Here is an 18,340-nt window from a genome sequence, read left to right on the forward strand (position 1 = left end):
ACCATAGTATCTGAAGCAATGTTTTACCTCCTATATCTTGTGCCTATTTCAATAAGACAAGTGCCCACAGCTCAAAAAAGTCAACAACAACAATAACAAAATGTGCCCAGGCAATAGATGATGATCCTGTGAAGAAAACATTAACTTTTCTACTCTTCATAAGTCATCTGCTACAGAATTTCCCCATGGCTGACAACTTCCTAAGGAGAAGCCTTTTCTTGTTTTGAAACACTTGTTGGTATCAAGAAAGAGAGTGAGTGAAAAGAAAGAAAAGGAGGTTTGCAAGAGAAAAGCAAATAATGATACCACTTGGGTGTACAGCACTGGAAACATTTGCAGAATACACCGCTAAAGTACTTGCCAGATACTTCTATGAATATACATAAAACAAAATATGAAAATTTATTCATCTGATTTGTAGCTCCCTTGATCTACACCCTTTGGAAAACAAATCAAAATTGAGCTATGAAACTGAGCAAACGGGAATAAAGAAAATGAGGAAAAGCAAGCTTTCCCCTGTAATTAAGATGCAATAATATTTTTTAAAAAGTACTGAGAGTTAATAAATATTACAAGTTCCCATCACAAGGAAAATTTTTTTTGTAATTTTGTATGGTGATGGATGGTAACTAGACATAGTGGTGATCATTTCACAGCGTATACAAATACCAAATCATTATGTTATACACCTGAAACTAATATAATGTTAAATGTCAATTATACCTCAATTTAAAAAAAAATGTAACATACAAAGATTTACCAAAACAGCAGCATGATAGTCTTCCTTACTAAACTTCAACCCTCATTCATAAAAAGAGTATAAAAAGGAGAACAAAATTTGACACACAACCAAATGCTGCAAGTGAATTTAAAAGTAATTTTTAAATTGTTTATTATAACTGCCTACCACTAAAAATGACAATTATGGAGACATTTTTTCATCTAAGGCTTTTATAATAAGGCCATATTATTATGTAATAAAGCTATATTAAACAAAATTATAAAATGCAACTTGAAATAGATATTTAAAAGATTTTTTTTAAAAAATCATATTGTAAAGTCTCATAGCAAGGCAGTAACTGTACCTTTATGACCTTACATACAATATAAACAATGCTATACTACTAAAGATACACAGAAAAGTAACAAGTGTAAAAATTTATTTTTATTATAATTTAGAGCAGTTCAGACTTCAGTCTCCGCAAGACTGAAAGAGAATCTGACAGAAATAGCATAGGATTGTTTTGTAGTACATGTGGAAAAAATCAGTTATCTACCCTGAAAACATATTTTGTAAGTTCTAAAAGATTTGAAGAGTAAGAAGGGAATTAGATTATGTTCAAACCAGTTCTTCACATTTCCATGTTATAGTATCTCAGAGGTTATTCTTTTGGTTTTCCTTTTTAAGATTTTAGTTATTTGACAGAGAGAGAGAGAGCACTAGCAGGGGGAGGGGCAGAGAGAGAGGGAGAGCAGATTCCCTGCTTAGCAGGAAGCCCTACAGGACATTACATGGGGCTCGCAGGGCTCAATCCTAGGATCGTAGGACCCCAGGATTATGACCTGAACTAAAGCGGGACGCTTAACTGACTGAGCCAGCCAGGTGTTCCATTTCAGAGGGTTATTCTTCAAAAACTGCCAAAGTAAAGTGTCAGCAAATGTTAAAGGTTTCCTCCCCTTTATTTATAAAACAGAAACTGTCTTCTCCTAACTACATATTTGATAAGCTGAAGATAACTTACAAAATCTTATTAGTAACAATTATCTATTAGTTTCCAAGCACTGTACTCAAAAGCAGCTGGGGTGAGGCTTTTTCCCCAGACAATGACACAATAGGAACCTTGAGAATACATAAATGCACACTTTATAGTTCTGGATAGCACTATCTTAGCTTTGGAACATTAACATACGTGCAAAAAGAAAGGCAGCCAAGTGAAATTGCCTTAAAACCTTCACAGTGAAAGTTATTGAAAAATCAAGCCCCAAGATAAAAAATGTTTTCTTTGTTTTATTATGGATTAGGAGTTGATGTGATTTGCAGACTACACTCTTGCACAATACTAGCTAACATGAACAAAAGAGAAGCAGGAATGGCAATATCATTCTTGGGTGTCATAAAATTCTAGCCAAAGAAGGATTATATTTTTAAAAATCCTAAGATAAATAAAAATTAAAAAACGAGAAAGTTTTCTGTTGGTAAAAAGCAACATTCACCAAGAAGATAAAATAGACACAATAAACCTCATATGAAGAAAAACTATGAAAAATAAATGGAGAGGGGTGCCTAGCTGGCTCAGTTGCAGGAACACATGACTCTTGATCTCAGGGTCATGAGTTCGAGCTTCATGCTGGGTGTAGAGATTACTCAAATAAATAAAACTAAAAAAAAATGAACAAATGAATCTACATCACAGTGAAGACTTTAGTATGTCTTTCTGAAATAGAAAAATTAGATAGAACAGTGGTTGGCAAATCCAGTTCACCATCTTTTTTTGTATGCAAACTAAAAATGGTATAATTTCCTATCTCTTCATCACTTTGGTGCTCTCTTACATCTGCAAATAATCAGGAGATAAAAGACCAGATGAAGTAAATGGTGTACACCAAGAATGCAAGAACAAAACTGATGAGGGGTAGCAGAATATGCCACCCCAAATATGGCTGTAGGAATTCTGGACATGCTACCCCAAAATATGCCCCCCTCTGACACATTATTTTGAGCCACGGGCACTTGAAAAACAGCAAATGTTGGGAGAGACTTTCTCTGAACTCCATTTATCTGCCTAAAGGACCTCAATTGTCATAAATCCCCTCCCTGGAAATTTCATCTACAAGGGAGGACTGACTCTCATCACGGAAGAGGAAACCACACTCAGACAAACTTTCTCACAGACCATCATAGCTCCCATCTATTCTTCTAAGGGCCCATGCATCTTTCCTAAAAGTCATTTCCTTTCCCCTTAGAGGCCTACATCCTACACTCCAACTTTCCTCATTAATATGGTATTTAATCCTGAATTGTCAATCTGCCTCTTAATGAGTTCCTCATTTTTCCCTGCGTATCTTGCATGTGTACATGAGGTATGCAGGTTAATAAACTTCTGTATTTTCTCTTGTTCTCCTGTCTTTTATTACAACAGTCTCAGCCAAGAACTTAGAGAGGTAGAGGAAAATTATTTTTCCTCCCCCCACAACCAATTCTTAAGAGTTTTTAATACTCTAGAACATAGAAGGTTTCTCTCTCAAGACAGAGGACAATCATGCTCCCTATATTAAAAGAGGAATAGATTTTTTATAGCCCATTATAAACACATTTAGCTCATTAGCAATACATTTTTGAACATATTTTTACCCCAAATAGTTAGAAAACAATTAAGAATTTCTGTTCTATAAATCATAACTGGTCATGAGAGGCATATCATTTTGTGGCAGTTATGTATCGATAGTAAAATACACATTTATATCATATTCTAGAAAACATAGGTATTGTGTTTTGATAGAATGTGAATAAGACACACTGAAGAGGTCTTTGAATATTTCTAGGAAAAAAAATGCATCAAAATTCACATATCAATAAAATAGAATATTACTGTTGTGATGCTGTTCTCCTTAGAAAATTTCAAGTAGTCAGTCATGTTTCTACAGGACTAAACCCAATATAAGTAATAAAGGAGACATTGGTACCTTAATATACAATTTATACTTATAGCTTATAAATAATAATAAAACTTTAACTAGACATGAACATGAAATCTAAAAGATAATTATAAAGCCATGTAACTGTGTGAGCTAATTTGAAGTATGGAACAGAAAGGATGTCATCAAAGTAACAAACATTTCAAAATCCGTGCAGGTGAAACAAAGACACTTTTTGTAAGTAAACATTTTCCAGACATATTTGGGATTAAGAAGTATTTTATATTCAAATTATCAAATTCAAGGAGAGAAGGGAATTCCTCATCTACATGTTTTCCTACAAATGCATAAGATGTACTGTTGCAATGGTTGTTTATAGAAGAAAACAGTAGTTTACTAGTCAAAGAAGAATCATTACTCTTCTGCATCTAGACCCCAACCCTCCAGATTTATAGACCCATAACACATACATAGGCATCTCTTATTGTAAACTGCCAATTCCACTCTTTAATTGAATAGAGATAGCAGGCATCCACAATCCCAAATACATGCTACTTAGATGAGACCCAGATGCTGTGAAAAGTTGCCAAAATATGTCACTTAATGGTCAAACATGCTTCTAAAATAAGCTTAGTATATTGCAGCTGAAAATAGCTCAAAATTCTTTGGCTTCAGCCTGGACAAATACTGTTAAATTTAGATAATCTAGTTCTACCACACTTAACTGCAATGCAGCCTCTGCAGTTCGTCAAGCTCGTTATCTCTCCTTCATTTGCCTTTGTTGACTTAGCTCATTCATCACTCACAACATGTCACATAACACAGCAAATCTTCCTGTTTCCTGGAATAGTCTATCTGAAGCAATACTCTACAAGTGCCTTTTAGTAAAAGAATCATGATACTTCACCTAAAAGTAAATTCACAAAGCTCAGTAATGAAGATGAAAAAAACCCCGCAAATCATATAGAATTCAAATAACTTTTTATTCAACAACAGTAGGAAAAATATGGATCATTTGATTACTAAAAGAATTCTGCTTTCAAATAAAATCAATATCTTACATATATTATTACTAAAAGAAATGTGCATTTATTAAAAAAATCTGTATCTTAAGCCCATGTAATTATTTATAGTGTATTACTATGAATTTTCTCTAACAAAATTCAAACCAAAACAGCATATTAAAAAAATATTCTATCCATAACCTCTTCTTAATGAACAATTATAAAGTCTGCATCTTGACTTTTGAAATTTAAATTATAGAAGGAACTGCGTTTTAACGATCTCATTATTTCTTCAATTTGTCTTTATTACTAATTCTATAATGCTAGCTATCTTTGCCATCCTAATCTGCTTTACTGAAATAATAATGCAAATATATCAAGTTACTTCAAGGGTAAAAACCTTGAAAAAAATATAAAAAGAAACTGATAGGATGAATACAAACCTATATTTTATATCTTAAAAATACATGTGCATGAAAATAAAGACAATCCTAAAAATATTACTTATTTCCACCTTGCTAAACAACTAAATTACTATTAATTCTTTTCCTTTGGAAGAAGGGCCTTTTTTTTTTTAAAGATTTTATTTTTATTTATTCATGAGAGAGAGAGAGAGAGAGAGAAGCAGAGGGAGAAGCAGGCTCCAAAGGAGCTGGGAGCCCGATGCAGGACTCGATCCCAGGACCCTGGGATCATGACCTGAGCCGAAGGCAGACGCTTAACCATCTGAGCCACCCAGGTGCCCAAGAAGGGCCTTTTTTCTCTCAAAAATCAATCTGCTGTGGATGCACAACACAAAGTGCAATCTTTGTTAGTATTAGCATGTTTTTTAAAATGGCAACAAAGGAATGATCCATGCATGAAACACGATCTCATTATAGTCAAAATGCAAAAGTGAAGGGGGAAATGGTATATCCAAGACTGAGGAGCAAATCATTTTCCTCAACCAAATCAATCAGAAGATTAAAAAAAAGAAGCTTAAGTCTTCAAATTTAATCATTAATTTTTACTTATAAAACAGTATAGACTTATCCAAACCATTTGTTATAACTTACTTTTTAAAAATTTAAGATGAAATATATTAACAGAAGAATTTAATAAACTTAATTTGCTAACTGTAATTAACAAATCTGATAGCTTCTACTGGTAACCAAACTGGAAAACAAAAATAAAGGGTGTAACTGACAATTCATGAAAGGAATATCGTATGAAATGGAAATGGAGAGAAGTCTATCAAAATGAAATATTTAATATAATGTGGATTTATCTGGGATCTTGCCCAAGGTTATAGATACCAAATGTACCACACTATAGAACCAGATCCTACTTAGAGCTGTAGCATAAGCACTAACATATTTCATTTATTTTTAAAAGATTACCAAAATATGTTGTATTCAAGTTCTTTATCATATTTTACTATCAAGAGATAAAAGAAAAACACATAATAATAAATGTGCTTTAGGACCAAAGCAATGTCTACATATTATTTTAAAATGTATGAAAGGATTTTTCTAAAAGGACAAAAGGAACTATTAATGATGGTTAGCTGGTGGGGAGAGAGGAAGTAGACTTTTACTTTATATCAGTTAGATTATTTGACTTTGCTTACCATCCATATGCTACTTTTTTTTTCCTAAGAGTGCAGCTATGGGTCATTAAATGTTTTCTTTTTCAATATATTAAAAATACTATTTTTTAAAAAAATATTTCAATAGTCAACGACGGAAAATCTTCTCAGGGCAAAATTGTTGAGAGGAGATAGAGCATAAAACATGAGTAAGTTGATTGCTATTCAATTCAAACATCCCTTCACGTAGTTCTCTAAAAAATACTAGAATCAGAAATGTTAGAAATTTTTTTTTAATCCTCAGAGTCCAGTTCAACACCTGGCCTACAGCACACAGTCAAAAGAGTATGAATAAAATACAATCCCTCAAGTATATTTCTCAGCCTTCACAAAAAATACTAAGTATTTCCAATGGTCCAAGCAGATATTGTAATTACAGTATCATGACAGTAATTATGACAGGGATTCCTTTCCTTATTTTTTTTTCATAATCCCTGGTACTCAGCACAGAACCTGACAATCTTTGCTAAATATTGAGCAATCTAAAAATTTACAATTATAAAAAGCTACCATCTCCCAAATTATCATAACTTAAAATTTTATCATTTTCATAGCAATGATATATGTAATAGAAAGAAATAGACACTTTAGAGATTATAGTTCAAAGATCAATTCACAAACTTACATTTGAATAAAAATCATACTTTCCTGCCCTTGAGGTCTAGCCTCATTTCTTTCAGATCCAGCAAATCTCTGAGTAATCCACATAACTAACTTTAGTTTGCATTTTAGAGATACATATGAAAGACAGTGTTCAGTGGCCATACTGTATTCTACATTGGAGATGTGAAGTCTTAAGAGCACTTTGTGGTTCTCTAACATTTATTACACAGATTTATAATTATATGAATGTTAAATTTTTAGATATTTTTTCAAGCTAGATTTAAAAGCATCAATATATTAATGCTGGAGTCAACAATCAATTCTTCAAATATCCATGATCCCAACTAAGCAATAAACCTATAAAAATGAACACATTAGCAAGAGAGGCTAATGAACAACTGTGCCAAAATTATCCTCTTGCTACCAATACTAGAGCTGTCCTGAAAACCACTCACCACACTTGATCAATTAACCTAGAGGCAAATGAAAACAGCAGATGATGAGATGTTCACAACCTTTTGTTTTGTTACATTAGCTATTTAATTTGGAGATGGGTTAAGGAAGAAGTACAGATTTACTGAGATGTATCACAAAAACCAATGTACAACTCTCAGTACATTAAATTGCAGATAAAACGTTACGATGCCGGGACACCTGCGTGGCTCAGTTGGTTAAGCATCTGCCTTCAGCTCAGGTCATGATCCCAGGGTCCTAGGATGGAGTCCCACATCAGGCTCCTTGCTCAGCAGTTCCACTGCCTGCAGTTCCCCCTGCTTGTCCTTACTCCCTCCCTCCCTCTGACAAATAAATAAAATCTTAAAAAAACAAAAAGTTACAATGTCTACATATTAGGAAGTTGGGCTTATTAATCTCTTTTCCACTGGGATACTTTACATCTCTTGCTTTACAGGTAAGCATGAATTCCACATATCAAAATCCATTTTACATAACCTTTCCAAGAATGCATCTATGTTGAAAAATTAAGGATCAGTTGCATTTGCATTCTAACAGCTTCAAGAGAGCTAAGTGTATAACCGAAGAAGAGAAGCTATTATAATTTAGAGGTTCTTGCCTGAGGTAATCAAAGACTTGTCTTAAATGTTGATATAATCAATGTCTTTCTATGAAAGCTCAGACCTAAATTAAGGTAAGGATATCTCCCCCATCTTAGCGCAGAAGCACACAGTTTAAGAGGTCACATGATCGAAACTAAAAGTGTTACTCCTTCAGTTGCTAGAGTGGCCATTCATATCACTCTGAACGTTTACCAGTTTCAGAGTCCAACTCTCACCACAAAATTCCTGTTCTTGGGTCATTTTCTCAAAGAAGTTCATCTAATTTAAGGGAAAGGCTATCAACTGACTACCTTTCAAAACTTGTAAATTGGAATTCACACAAATCAAATTCATTTAAGAGCTTGGTCATCCTTGAATAAACTAATAGTTATAACAAGTTTACAGAGCCAAGAGACTGAAAAAGACAAATATATCAGATTTATTTTTTTTCGATACTTTCTCATTTATTAAGGTTCACAGGGTACTTATACATCTAAACATTTATTGTAAGTTGTCAAGAACATTTAAACTCTGAATTATCTTTCCATAATTAAGTTTCTTTAGGCACATTGGTATTTTATAGAAAACACTTGTCTTTAGGTCACAAACAGGAAAGAGTGTAATTTGCAAATGTTATAAAGATGACTCCAAATCTCAGCTAACCTCTTTCCCAAATTGCAACTCTTAGTATTTAATGAAAACAGAGACCAAAAACAATTGCTTAAACGTTATCACTGTGATTCTGGTGACTAAGAAATCCCTGAAATAGCGGTAAGCCATGATTTCTGGAAAGCTCAGAGCACTAGCAAGGTTTCATTGCGAAGTATTTGACAGAAGGCCACGGGTCGTGTTTTCCTAAGAGGAGCTAGGAACTAAGGATGTCATTTAGTAATGCACTGGAATGGCATTGCCTAGTGCGAGTGTTGCACAGAAACTCCAGGTCACCTCTTCATCATCTATTATTTTGGATATGCTTCCACAATCATAGCATGGCCCTGCCCGCCGGCGGCACAGGCAGCCACTAAGCTGTACTGGCCTCCCTCCTTCCGCAATCTGTTGGCAGCCGCCATGACCAACCGGCAGCCAGTAGCTCCAAATGGATGTCCCAGGGACAGCGATCCACCCCAGTTGTTGAACTTCTCCAGAGGAGGTGACCCAACCTTGGTTTTTCTACCCATGTAGTTTTGTGCAAACCAATCAGAATCCATGGCTTTAAAATTAGCCAAAATCTGACCTGAGAATGCTTCATGAAATTCAAAAGCATCAATATCATTCATTGTTAATCCTGCCTTTTCCAGAACTTTTGGAGTAGCATATGTTGGTCCAAGTAAAAGTTGATCTTTTGGATCCTGAGACACATAGACAAAATCCCTCAAATATGCCTTCGGCTTATAACCCATGGCCAGAGCTTTTTCTTCTGCCATAATCAGCACTGCAGATGCACCATCAGTCAGGAAAGAAGAATTTGCAGCTGTCACTGTGCCATAGGCCTTGATGAATGCAGGTCTTAGCTTGGCCATCTGCTCCAGAGAGGAAGGACGAATGCTATTATCTTTGGTAACTGTATCTTTTCCTGGTACTTTGAAGGGTACAACATCAGAAAGGAGTCCTTCATCCTGTGCCTTCTTGGCCAGGCTATGTGAACACAGCGCATACTCATCCTGGTCCAATCGAGAAAGAGCGAAGGCAGCGGCCAGCCGGTCTGCAGAGTGGCCCATGGACTCACTGGTGGAGAACTCAGCCACTGCAGGGAGCTCAGGTGACAGGAAATTCAATCTGAATTTCGAGATTAAAGACAATCGCTGACCCAGAGTCTTGGCCTTATTGAGTTCAAGCATCATTTTCCTCATTTTCCTTGAATGACGAATAGGGACGTCAGACATTAACTCTACACCACCTGCCACGACCACATCATACTGCCCAGAAGCGATCAAGCCAATACCTGTGGTCATGGCTTGGTTGGCAGAGATGTAGGCCATGGTGACAGTGTGAACAGGAGTCCTGTCAGAGAAGCCAGCTCCGAGGGCAGCCTCTCTAGCCACATTGCTAGTTTTCAATTCCTGTATAACTGTGCCAAAGATGATATAATCAACAACATCCTTTGGGACATTGGTCCGATGCAGCAAACCCGAAAGTGCTGCTCTAGCCAAATCATGTGGCATCAGGTCCTTATGTGAAGTGCCTGACTGCAAAAACAGAATGCGAACACCATCCACCACCACGATATTCCTTGTTGGGTTTCGTTAAGGTTTTCTTTGATTTGGTCTGGGCAGCTGGGGCAGCTCGTAGCTGGGAGGAACAGCTCAGAGGTCTTAGAGATTGGAGGGCCCATTTTGATGTACTGGGAAGATTTTTAAACGTGTAAGTCAAGATGGAAGTCATTCTGAAATCTTAGCTCTGTTCTCTCGAACTCCCGCGGCAGACACGGAAGGTTTGGACTCAAGTGCCGGGACTAGACATTATCAGATTTATTTATATAAACATTCACCATAGTGTTTTAGTGGTTTGTAATGGCAAAAATTATAAATCACTTAATAACAAAAAGAGACTAATTCAATAAATTATGGCACACTTATATGCCAAAAATAACAGGGTCATTAAAGTTTATAATATATATTTTAATATATAATCACATCAAAAATGCCCAAACATATTAATAAGTAAAAATTATTCTTCAATTAACAGATACTGATTTATTTTAAAAGTTTTTTTTTAGCATGAATAAGTTTTATTATTGTTTATGGCTGAGTAACATTCAACTGTATCGATACACCAAATTTGTTTATCCATTTTTGGAGAGTTGATGGACATTTGGGTTGTTTTCATCTTTTGGTTATGAATAATCATACTATGAACATTTGTGTACAAGTGTTTCCATTGGATGTTTTCAATTCTCTTGGCCATCCACCTTGGAGTAGAGTGGCTGGGTCATGTGGAAACTGTTTATGCTTACCTGTTAACTGCCAAAGAGTTTTCCAAAGTGCTGCAACATCTACATTTCCACTAGGAATGTACAAGGGTTATGCTTACTCTACATTCAACACTTACTGTTTCGTCTTTTTTATTTTGATTATAGACATCTTAGTGGCTGTGAAGTAATACCTCATTGTGGGTTCGATTTATATTTCCCTAATGATTAATGATGTTTAGCATCTGAGCATCTTTTCACGTGCTTATTGGCCATTTGTATATCTTATTTGGAGAAATGTCTACTAAGGATCTGTACCCATTGATTAATTAGTCTTCTTATTGTTGAGTTTTAAGATTTCATTATATTTCTTGGATACCAATCCTCATCAGATAGATGATTAGCAAATATATTGTCTCAATCTGTGGGTTGTCTTTGCAGTTTTTTGATGATGTACCTAGAATTACAAAAGCTGTTGGCTTTGATGAAATCCAGTTTACCACTTCTTCCCTGTCATAGCTTAAGCTTCACGTATCCATTAGATACATAAAGACAAGGACTTTTTTTTTTTTTAAAGATCTTATTTATTTATTTGACAGAGAGACACAGCAAGAGAGGGAGCACAGGCAGGGGGAGTGGGAGAGGGAGAAGCAGGCTTCCCGCGGAGCAGGGAGCCCGATGTGGGGCTCGATCCCAGGACCCTGGGATCATGACCTGAGCTGAAGGCAGACGCTTAACGACTGAGCCACCCAGGCACCCCAGGACTTTTTTTTTTTAACCATACTATTTACCTAGTACAGTGTTTGGCAACCAGTAAACCTGTAGTTTGACTAAAGGAATGAATTAAGAACCAAAATGTGAAATTTACATGTTTAATTATTTTAACAGAGCTAGTAAGATAAATGGCTTTTAAAAATAACCACATTTTTGAAGCTAGTTTGGTATAATCATAGAACATTTGAGCTTCAAAGATACATTAGAAATTAATTCAATCTGCCTTCATTTTATTTATGAGAAAACTAGAGTACAGACTCATTTTCTGAAAATCATTAAGGAAAAGTAGTAAGAAAAAGATAAGAACGGCAGTTCAAGTTCCACAGCTCCTCATTAAGCCATGACCAACACATAGCTACTCCACAAATCGGTATGTTACGTACATATATCAAAGTGTGAACAAGTTTAACAAATCAAGCATTAAGTATGGAGCACTTGGGTGGCTCAGTTAAGCATCCGCCTTCAGCTTGGGTCATGAGCCCAGGGTCCTGGGTCAGCCCCGCATCGGGCTCCCTGTGCAGGGAGCCTACTTCTCCCTCTCCCCTTCCCCTGCTCATGCTCTCTCTCTTTTCTAATAAATAAATAAAATCTAAAAAAAAAAAATCGAGTGCAAGTAAAATCTCAAATTTTCAGAAGCAAACATTAGAGATAAATCAGGTCATGTGAAACCTTGGAGGGTCTTTATTCTCACTTCTCCCTTCAACTTCTCCTTGTAATAATGGTAAAATAATATTCTAAATATCCATTAAATTTATCTTCTAAGGGATAAGCAGCATAAGGATTATAGAAAAACTATTCTCTAAAAAGCCTCTATTTATGAAGTTCATGGCAAAGAAAACAAATATACCTATAAAATATATAAAGTCCCCTTCCAACTTTGGGTTTATCTGACCTACCTGAATTATAAAAGGTATTTATTACTTATGCAATTTAAAATTAGAAACTAACAAGACGGGCTCATCCCTACTCATTTTGAACAATGAAGGCTTCCCAGAGGAACAAGAAAGTAAGGAACAGGTTCCAGAAAAAAGAAATAACACATACAATGGCAGAGTTGCCAAATCCATTATGGTAGGAATAGATGACAATGACAGATCAGGAAAGACCTTTGTATGAAATGCTGTAAAGTCTGGCCTTTTAACCTTGAGGGAGATGACGGTATAAAGAACAGTTCTCAACATGTAAGTGACAGTCAATTTTGCACTTGAGAAAGCAACTTGGATAACAGGGTAAAGACAGATGGTAGAAAGACTAGTTACTGGGTTTCTATAAAAGTTTAGAGCAGCGCTGATGAAGCTATGGATAAAAGATTTATATCTGGTAATTTACATTGATTTCTTAATGAATGAGGCATCAGGTAGAATACAGAAACAAGAATGGGTCTCAAATTTCCATTCTGGATGACAAAATAAATGATGATGCCACCATAAAGACTGGGAATGCAAGGGGCCCAGGTGCTGGAGTGCCAAGCACAAAGATAATGAATTTAAATTGGGTGGGGGGAGAATACAAATCATGGAACTGAATTAGAATCTTAACAATGGAATAGCATCATGGTTTATGGAGCTCTGACACAAGTATCTAGAGCCCTGAGGCTTGTTTTTGTTGTTGTTAAATTTGTATTCTGGTGTAAGTGTATGTGAGTGTATCCATTTCTTATTTTAGCTCTGGCTTGTCAGCTCCCTTTGTAAAAACATGCAGTTCTCTTAAAAATCATATCATTCTTTATTATATGTGTTAATTTAATTCTTAACCCTGAATTTCCTTGTCCTCCTGATGTTATCTTGCACTAGTGGTTAACTTCCAAATGTTCAATGTTTCATTTGCATATTACTTGTGTACTGATAGACAAGTTCTGTGAAGCCACAGACCATCCTATAACATTTCTTTCTACCACTCAGAGTGGTTTCATCAATTTTCCAAAAATTGTGCATACCTATGTGAGCCCTTACCTTAAACTAACTGGCCTCTATTGATACCAAACTCCTCCCCATCACAAACTGGGAAGTTTAATAAGGAAAGAGAGTCTGTCGAGAGTTCAGACATTTAGGGAAAAATAAAATGTTTGAGCCTCCAAGTATCTGGCAAGTCAATTCTAAAAGTGAATCTACCTCCTCCAAATAACCGTTAAGGTTTGCAGGTTACTTCAGAATTGGTCTTTTTATCCCCACTAGATGTTCTACTGCCTTAGGCACTTCCCTATCCCTTCAGTCTAGGACTACTATTGCTATTCTCCCTTTTTGTTCTTAGATGTTTTTTCGATTAATCCTTCCATAGGTAGCTTTAAAATTTACGGCACTAATTCTCAAACTTTTAATTGAAAAGTTCTCTCAAGAATTAGGTAAAATCTTTCTCCTGGCTGTCTAGCAGGTCTAAAAACCTAAAAAAAGCTCCCTAATCTTTGAAATGTGGTATGTATCACAAAAATGTATGCAAAGTGTGCATTTTACTGTATTATTTTTGTACTGTATTATATTTTACTTTAATTTTGTCACCACTTAAACTAAATTTTTATTAGGTTTCCAGGAACTGGTCTACCTTGAAACTTTACCTGTAACACACCATTCTACAAGTTGCAATTTAAATACTCTGTGCAAAAGATGACACACATCATGACTTCCTTTACATAAAGTTAACTAAAATAAAGAATACTTTTAAGGGACACATTAAAAATGTCACAAAACTATATAAAAACAAATGCAAGGAAATGAACTCAGGATTTAGAATAATCATTTGCTTGGGTGGGGAAAAGAAGGGGAACATGGCAGGACCATGTGGTTAGATATAAATTATTATTAACATTCTGCATTTTGTTTTAGGTGGTAATCTTAAAGGTGCTTATAACTAAAATTAAAAAAATAACTACTATTAGAATAAAAGCTAAGTAACTATATATATAAAAGCAGGCCATACAATATTCAAAGGATATTAAGTACCAGAGGTTGTTATCAATCCAATGAGGAGAGAAAAAAAATTTAATTTTTAAAAGGCTCAATTTGGGAAGCATAAGCTAATGGTGTGACCTTCCTTGGCTCTTACCCTCCAAACGTATTTTTAACAATACTATTTTTTAAAGATTTTATTTATTTATTTATTTGAGAGGGAGTAAGAGAGCACAAAGAGGGGAGTGACAGAGGAGAGGGAGAGGGAGAAGCAGGCTCCCCATGGAGCAGGGAGCCCAATGTGGGGCTGGATCCCAGGACCCTGGGATCATGACCTGAGCCAAAGGTAGACACTTACCAAATGAGCCACCCAGGTGCCCCATTTTCAACAAATTTAAATAAGGAGAAGAAAAATTATTTTCTGTTATTCTACTCTTATCCCAAGTGTCTCAATCATTCATATCCTTCTCCTCCTCCCCCCAGTGAGCTTTGAAATTGAAAAGGACTTTTTAATTGTCCTTAACATTTTCTTCTTCAGGATCACTCATTCACCACCACCTTGCAATCTTCCCTTGTTCTCTTTTTTTTTAGGATTTTATTTATTTACTTGAGAAAGAGAGAATTAGAGATAGAGAGCATGAGAGGGGGTTGGGTCAGAGGGAGAAGCAGACTCCCGGCTGAGCAGGGAGCCCGATGTGGGCCTCGATCCCGGGACTCCAGGATCATGACCTGAGCCGAAGGCAGTCGCTTAACCGACTGAGCCACCTAGGCGCCCACCCTTGTTCTCTTTTTATTCACTTGTCCAATCATTCATTCAATCAGTATTTAAGAGTTACAATGAGCCAGGTTCTATACTACTAGGTAAAAGTATCAGAGAAAGTAAATAGTGGTATAAATATGAGTTACTGGATCAGCTCTCAAGGAGCTTGCAATCTAGTGTAGGCAGATACCATTAATAAATACAATAAAAAGAAACAAATAATAGAGGAACATGCAAAATTGGCACAAGGCAGGGAGGGCTGCACAGATGTAAATTGAAACAGCACTTTGCTGGGAATACAAGTTCGTAAGGAGGAGGGAGGCTTAAAATAGAACAATAGCCTGTTCAGAGGGCCACGGGCAGCTGTACAGGGCCAGAGACAGGATACGAAGGAATGTGATAAGAGACAAAGCTAGAAAGACAGGGCCTAAAAAAACAAACTAAGAGGTCTGGATTTTAGCTTGTTTGAAAACTCAGTCCCCCTCTTTCAGAAAGGACTGCCCATACAACTACAGAAACACAGGAATTCTTACCTTTTTTTGTGCCACTGACTTCTTATGGCAGACTGGTGAAGCCTACTGATCCATTCTCAGAATGTTTTTACATGCATAAAATATACTGGATTCCAAATAATTTTTATAGACACTCCACTCTTAAGGGAGTGAAGCATAAGTGTGGGACATACTATAGTCACTTTCTTCTGGAATATGGTAAGGAAGGGGGGAAATTAAGTTTACAGTGGAAAATGATGATGACCCTACACTTCAACCTGGTGATCAAGGTTACCAGTAGTGATAAGTCATGTTGACAGCATGTACTTTTGATATGTAATGAAAATGGTACTTTACCTCTCTGGCAGTCTGACCATGAGAGAAACATCTGACAAATCTCAACTGGGGAACATTCCACAAAATATCTGACCAGTACTCTTTAAAATGGTCAGGGTCACCCAAAAAAATGAAAGTCTCAAAAACTGTCAAAACCAAGGGAACCAAAGGAGACATGTCTAGTAAATATAATCTAGTATACCCTGAATAGGAACCTAGAAAAGATAAAGGACACTAGAGAAAACTGAGGAAATCTCAATAAAGTATGGGCTTTACTTAAAATAATGTAGCCAACACTGGTGCAAGTGTTGTGACAAATGTACCATGCTACCGTAGGATGTTACCAACAGGGAAAACTGGGTATGGGGTATACAGGAACTCTCCGTATTTGCAATAATTCTGTACATTTAGAATAGTGCTAAAATAAAACTTTCTTAAAAAATAAATAAGATGCATGTGATTAGAAAGGAAATTATGTATACTGAAAAATTATTTTTAAAAAAGCAAATTTGCAATGTAATATCTGTGCTTTATTAATGCATTAAATAACAGTATTTCCAGGCAGGCCTAATTGTGGTAATTTCCATGATGGATGTAAACAGTATTTTAAGCTAGCTGCAAACAAATATATGAAATTACCTGAGATTGCTATAGTGACAATCAAACGTATTGCTAACACTTCTGCAGTTTAGAGTCTACAGTCGAAACTGAAGATATGCTAAATCTCTTTTAGAGTTTAGTAAAAATAAAGATGTAATTTGTTTTTTCCTATCCAAGTTCAAGACTACTCAACTCTACCCATGGACTGCAGGTTAAGAATCATCTTCTAGGGGTGCCTGGGTGGTTCAGTCAGTTAAACGTCTGCCTTCAGCTCGGGTCATGATCCCAGGGTCCTGGGATTGAATCCCATGTCGGGCTCCCTGCTCAGCTGAAAGTCTGCTTCTCCCTCTCCCCCGCCCGTTTGTGCTCTCTCTCTCTCAAATAAAATAAATAAAATCTTAAAAAAAAAAAAAAAGAAAGAAAAGAAAAAATTGAACAGTATGGGTTTGAATTGCAGGAGCCCACTTATATGAGGATTTTTAAAAATAAATATATGCACAGTATTATAAAAGTATTTCCTTATGATTTTCTTAACATTTTCTCTTCTCTAGTTTTACTTTATTGTAAGAATACAGTATATAATACATATACAAAATATGTGTTCTGTTTATATTACTGATAAGGCTTCTGGTTAACAGTAAGCTATCAGTAGTTTTTGAAGACTCAAAAGTTATCTGTGGATTTTCAACCACATGTGAGGGGGTATTGGCACCCTTACCCGCCATGTTCAAGGGTCGACTGTACCAACACTAAATGGACACTCCATTGCAGGATCTCTAATAGTCAGGACACATACTTCATCTCATTAAACTCTCACAACAAACCCATTCCACAGATAAGGCAGCAGGTCCAGATTTGAATCCTCAGTCTATTGCTCAGCAGCTGTGTCATCTTTGACAAACCACTATAAACCACTTTAGGCTTGTATTTCCAAACTAGGTTTACATTTCAGTCATCACTGGCAATCAATGATAATAATAAGAGATCTTTATTATGAAAGAAAAAATGTTAGTAGCATTTCTGAGCAAAATGTCAAACATTATTCGTGCAATTTCTTTAGTTTGGGGTTTTATTTTTAAGTTGTAAATTTTCTCTTAGAAATGTTCACAAAGGGTCCTTTGAAATATTTTTTTGTTAGTTTTAGCTGATTCTTTAAATAACAAGAGATTTGCTCTAGAGAAGGATTTTATCTTTCTTTGGAAGAAGCCAAAACCATCTCCATTTAAGGACACATAAGCAGCTACTGCACCACATTTTAGTTACCCATAAGAAAGGGAAGCAGGAGGAGCTCACTCTACTATTTAAAAAAAACCAAAAACTAACAAATAGTTCCTCCAGAATTACAGAAGAGATTTAAAAATTAGAATTTGCAGGTGTGGTGATTTAGGTAAATGTAATATATAGTATAAACAAAAAATCAGAGAAAACAGGAAAATGATGCCTACCTCTTTCCAAAGAATTCTTTTCTCAGTTCTAATCTTACAGATAAAACTGTTCTAGGAAGTTCAAATACCATCCCACTTACTAAAATTTCATCTGTATAGTAATTTTCATGCAAACAATTGCTGCATTATATGAGGCAATCCTTTTAGAAATATTACACACCTTAAATGTCTAACAAAAGGCACACCTATTTTCAAGAAAGCATCATAAATAACTAGAAT

At 35.7% G+C, this 18,340-nt stretch overlaps 1 protein-coding gene and 1 pseudogene across 5 annotated transcripts in view; both read right to left on the reverse strand.

Moving 5' to 3' along the window:
* CEP85L (centrosomal protein 85 like) overlaps positions 1–18,340 on the reverse strand; it is a 218,189-nt gene that overhangs the window by 72,525 nt on the left and 127,324 nt on the right. The window lies entirely within an intron of this gene.
* LOC112817637 (trifunctional enzyme subunit beta, mitochondrial pseudogene) lies at positions 8,382–10,381 on the reverse strand (annotated as a pseudogene).

This window comes from Callorhinus ursinus, unplaced genomic scaffold (genome assembly GCF_003265705.2).
Source record: "Callorhinus ursinus isolate GAN/ISIS: 27379988/994484 unplaced genomic scaffold, GSC_fseal_2.0 scaffold6, whole genome shotgun sequence".
NCBI lineage: Eukaryota > Metazoa > Chordata > Mammalia > Carnivora > Otariidae > Callorhinus > Callorhinus ursinus.